Here is a 6,000-nt window from a genome sequence, read left to right as displayed (position 1 = left end):
TATATTATAAAAATAATATTTCTTTTCTTGAATAAGTACAAATATCAAAAGTAAATTTATAAAGACCGAACCTAGTTACATTTTCTTCAACGCAAGTGTCCAAATCTAGCATGCCATAAAAAACTCTATGGAAATGTACCTTGTTAAAATTGGCAACTAGGGCCAAACTCCATGTGGGTCACCTTATTCATGGCTGATAATATTTTTCCTAGATTCCTCTCGTAGAGAGGTGTAGGATTGATCTAAAGATCATCTGATTCAAATAAGTATTTATGGATATATGAATTTATTTTGATTATTGACAAATTATCAAAGTTGGTCAGCAACTTATGTAGGCTCAGATGCCCAACAGACACATCTATTCACCTTCAACGTTTGGATATAAATACAGGATGACTCCTCATTTGGTCACTCACTTCTCATCATATCTCTCTCTCTCTCTCCTACGCATAAAAAGAGACTCTTCTCTCTCCTGCGTAGAAAGGCTCTCTCTCTCACTCGAGCCGAAACAGGTCGTTCGAAGTCTTGCACTGGTGCACAGAAAAGTCTTGGACTGATGCGCGGCGAAGTCTTGGACTGGTGCACAGTAAAGTCTTGGACTGCTGTGCGGAAAAGTCTTGGACTGGTGCACGGAAAAGTGTTGGACTGGTGCATGGTGAACGACTCACCGGTGGAGACTTGACGATTCGATCTAGGGTTTGTTGCCCTAGTTTAGGACTGATCTAGGGTTTGCTATTGCTGATATAAATCAGATCTTTGTACTATTTCTCTCTACTGAATTATTGAAGATAAAAGAAGATTTGATCAAAGGGTTTGCCCATATTGGGGTCTGTCCTTGCCTAGCCGCCACATCTTGTGTCTCTTGTCTTGGTTTGTTTTCTGTTGATCGTTTAAATGTTCTATCAGCACTTTACTTAATGTACATGTGATTGCTAATCTGTGGATAATAATAAGAAAGATAAGTAAATTGCTCTAAGCATAGAATCAACCATAACTTAACATGGTATCAGAGCTGAGGTGAAGACAAAGCCCAAGCAAGAGCAAGAGAAATCACCGAAGAGAAGGTTGGCAAAGCTATATGAAAGAAATCATGGAGTCCTCAACACACTTCCCTGCTGAAGACAAACTCCGTGAGAAGTCTGACTATCACGGATGGAAGATGTCTCTCGATCTAACATTAGAATGTTGGACCATGTGAGAGGTGGAATTGTTGAGCCTTCATAAAATGTATTCGCTACTACTAGGAACAAATGGACCAAGGGAGAAGTCAAAGCAAAGAAGATCATCCGGGACTCTATCGACAAACGCTTGGTGGCCTATGTTTCTAAGTTGAACACCTCCAAGGAAATATACGATAGACTGGTGAGTTTATTTAAAGTTAATGATGTAAATCAAGTCTTCTTTCTTAGAAATAAGCTGAAGGAAATTAAGGAGGGAAAAGATGAGAGTATGCAAGCATACTTCTTAAGAATCACCGAGATCAAGAAAAATCTCCTATCTATTGGGGAAGTAATTCCTGACAGTGAAATGACACTCACCACTCTTGGAGGACTACCATCTGAATGGTATATATTTAGGACTACTCTTCTCAATAATAACGTAATTCCTAGATTTGAGGAATTAATGGCCAGATGCATTCAAGAAGAAACAATGATTGAAGAGCAAGAAATACCCATACTTAAAGGTCATCCCTTTGCCTTTTCTTCTCATACTAAAAGAAGAAACGATTCCAGGGCTAAATTCAAAGGAAAGGCTGGACCAAAGGGTGGAAGAAAAGGACAATGTTACAATTGCAATAAAACAGGTCACTGTGCAAGGAGTTGCCCTGATAAAAGGGACTCACACTGGGACGATGATCAAAATCCCTCTCAAAGCAATCAAAGTAATGGCAAGTCAAATGGCAGAGGTAAAAGAAGTGTTGGAAATCAAGGAAGAGGACAACCATTCAAGAGGGCAAGAAATTCCAGGTATGAATCTAACATTGTTAAAAAGCAACATGAATATTATCTACCAGCTGCTTTATCTACTACTTCTCCCCCGGACTCGCTGGGAAATTGGCTTATTGATAGTGGTGCCTCAAGGCACTTCACTGGTTACAAAGAAGCTCTCTATAATCTGGTAGAGAAAGAAACCAACCTGGAAATTGTTCTTGGAGACAATTCAAAATATCCCATGAAAGGTGTAGGAAATGTCACTCTTCAACTAAATCAGGGTAATACCATCCACTTACAAGATGTATTATATGTACCTGATCTCAAAAATGACCTGGTGTCCATTTCGGCAATGGAAGACAAAGGCTACAAGGTGGCTTTCAGCGATGGCAAGGTACGTGTATGGAAAAGAACTTTAAAGATTCTTTTACTCTTGGGTTTCGAGTTGATTCATTATATCAAGTCGGAGAAAGTCTGTTGGGTGTCATGACTTGTGACACATCTCTTCAGTGCGAATTATGGCATCGGAGGTTTTCTCACCTTCATTATAAAGCTCTACCTTATGTAAGAAAAATGGTAACTGGGATGCCCAAGTTCAGATTAGAGCAAGAAGGTGTATGTCCAGGATGTGCTGAAGGGAAGCTCAAAAGGGGACCATTCCCCTCAAGCCAAAGCAAGACCTCCAATATATTGTAGTTGGTTCACTCAGACATATCCGGTATGATTCCTGTAAACTCTTTGGGAGGATATTTATATTACCTCTTTTTTACAGCTGATTATTCTCGCAAGACTTGGATATATTTCTTGAAAAAAAAGGATGAAGTGTTCTCCTGGTTTCAACACTTCAAAGCCTTGATCGAGAATCAAACCGAAAAGAAGATCAAGATCCTAAGGACTGATAATGGGAGTGAATATGAATCCAATGAGTTTCATGACTTTTGCAAAGAGGCTGGCATTAAGAGGGAGACCACTAAAGGCTATACTCCTGAGCAGAATGGTGTGGCGGAAATGAAGAACCGTACGATTGTGGAAGTTGTCCATGATATGCTCCATGATCAAAGACTTCCAAAGTTTCTATGGGCCAAGGCTACGAACACCGTTGTATATGTACAAAACCGATGCCCTCATCAAGCATTGGGTTCCAAAACCCCTGAAGAAATGTTCACCGGTAAGAAGCCTGACGTATCTCATTTTAGAATTTTTGGAAGCCCGATATATTTTCATGTACCGAAAGAGAAAAGGAATAAATTGGGTGCATCTGGAAAGAAAGGAATCTTTGTGGGTTATAATGAAAATACTAAGGGCTATAGAATCTATGTAGCTGGTCAAAGGGAAGTCAAGATTAGTCATGATGCCACCTTTGACGAAGATATGGCCCTTAGCAAGGTGGATAATCTTCCTATTTTAAGGAACACTCAAGAAGCTGACACCAGGGAACCGAAAGAAAAAGAAGAGGAGACAATGCCCGATGTGGAAGAACCCCTGGATCCTATTGATCCTCCTCCACCTGAGCCCTCCTCTTCAAGGAAGAGGCCTTCATGGCTTAGGGGGACACTTGATGATGTTGAAGGACACACAACACCCCGAGGAACCTTCTGTGAAAGTAAGAAACCAAACAGGTATCACGGATACCTGACCATCATGAGCACAATCATCCAAAATGAGCCTTCATCATTCACAGATGTCATCAAGCATCAAGTATGGAAGGATGCTATGACCGAAGAATATGAGTCTATTATGAAGAACGATGTCTGGGATGTAGTCCCCAGACCCCAGGACAAGGAACTTGTCACTTCAAATTTCTTTACAAGATAAAGCATGCAGTTGATTGAAGTGCGAAAAAGTATAAGGCTTGTTTTGTTGCTTGTGGCTTCTCCCAGAAGGAAGGTATAGACTATGACGAGTTATTTGCACCTGTTTCCCAATATACCACCATCCGCTCGATCATAGACCTTGTTGCTTCGCAGGGATGGAACCTACATCAGATGGATGTAAAGACTGTGTTCTTATATGGTTCGATCAAAGAAGAGGTCTATGTGGAGCAACCTAAAGGATTTGAGATTCATGATCAAGAATCTCATGTGTGCAAGTTGAAGAAGACCCTATATGGGCTAAAGCAAGCACCCCGAGCATGGTATGAGAGGATCGATAGCTACTTGATGAAGTTGGGATTCACTAGGAGTGAAGCCAACCCCAACCTTTACTTTAAGGTTATAGATGACAAGCCTCTCATACTGGTGCTATATGTTGACAACCTCTTTCTAATAGGTGCAGACCCTCTCATTCACGAATGTAAGAGGGAATTGGCTTCTGAGTTCAAAATGAAAGACCTAGGACTTATGCAGTATTTCCTAGGACTGGAAGTCCAATAGAAACCAGGGGAGATTTTCCTATCTCAAGGAAAATATGTGGTGAAGAAATTGGAGAGATTCGGCATGGTGGACTGCAAGCCCGTAAACACCCTGATGGAGCTTGACTTCAAGAATTTAAGTGGTAGTGTTGTTGGACCTGTTTTATGAAATACCACCGAGTATCATCAACTCGTCGGAGCATTGATGTTCCTAGTGAACTCCCGTCCAAATATATGCTATGCAGTCAACATGTTGAGTCAACATATGGTTGAACCTCACCACATACATTGGATTGGTGCCAAGAATCTGCTAAGATATCTTTGTGGCACAATTACTTATGGGTTAAGATACACTGCTGGAAATGTGAGACTACTTGGATATATTGATGTTGATTGGGCAGGTAATGTGGTGGACCGTAAGAGCACTTCCGAGTGTTGTTTCTCCTTGGGATCTGCTTCGATATCTTGGATGAGTAGGAAGCAGAAGTCTGTGGCTTTGAGCACCACCGAGGCAGAGTACATTGCTACTAGCATGGCCTCCTGTGAGGCAGTCTGGTTATGAAAGCTCTTCAGTGAGTTGTTTGGATTTACATTGGATACCACTGTGATCCTATGTGACAACCAGAGCGGGATTCTTTTATCAAAGAATCACGTATTCCATGATCGCTCCAAGCATATCGATATCAGGTACCACTATATCTGTGACATGGTGTAGCGGGGAGCTATAACGCTCCAACATATCGGTACAAATGAACAAGTCGCCAACTTTTTGACAAAGCCCCTAGGAAAGGTCAAATTTCTGACTTTCCGAGAATGACTTGGAGTCGTTGAGAGACCCTCTTTTGAGGGTCAAGTATGATGTACTGAGCTCTGGGAGCTCTAGGGGGTGCGGGGTACTTCTTGGAGCAACATATGACCACAGCGTATCTCACCATCCCCTGTTGGTGCACTTTGTACAGGGTAAAAGGTTCAACCTTCATTTGACACCCCATGGCAACTATGGAACAAGATGATTAGTCTTCCTGTGGGCCAAGATGAATCGTTCTCCATGGCGATTGTGGAACAGGATGATTCATTCTCTTGTAGGCCAGGATGATTAGTTCTCTGTGGCATCCACTAGACAGGATGATTCGTTCTCCTGTGGATAGGATGATTAGTTCTCCTGTCGAGGCATCCTGCCCATGCGGTCTGGGACTCATGGGAAGTACCTCTCATCTGATCAATGAGCAGGGAAATGAGGATAGGGACCATAGTAGTTCTATCGATGGATGCATCATTGTATCTACTGTACTCCCTATGCTAGGATGACCTCCATTGATCTAGGATTAATGATACTGGTCTGGGACCAGTGAGAGTGGTACACCCTTTGAAACTGACTTCGGGTCAGTAGAGGACTGGTCTGAAACCAGTGAAAGTGGTACACACTCCAGACTGACTTCGGGTCAGTGGAGGATGGTATGAGACATCCTCAATCAATTCTTCTTATTCATAGTTCGAGCAGAGCAAAACAGAACAAAGCAGAGCAGAGCAGAGCAGGGGTCAAGTTGTACAAGGCAGTGCATTTGATGGATGAATATTAGCGACGGTCATATGAATTGCAGATGGAGTTCTCCCTAGTTGAGAGGGAGTGTTAAAATTGGCAACTAGGGCCAAACTCCATGTGGGTCACCTTATTCATGGCTGATAATATTTTTCCTATATTCCTCTCGTTAAGAGGTG

Source organism: Pinus tabuliformis, chromosome 2_1 (assembly GCF_031772625.1).
Source record: "Pinus tabuliformis cultivar Carrire ecotype Pingquan chromosome 2_1, CPIR1, whole genome shotgun sequence".
NCBI lineage: Eukaryota > Viridiplantae > Streptophyta > Pinopsida > Pinales > Pinaceae > Pinus > Pinus tabuliformis.
Note: the sequence above shows the minus strand (reverse complement) of the source record.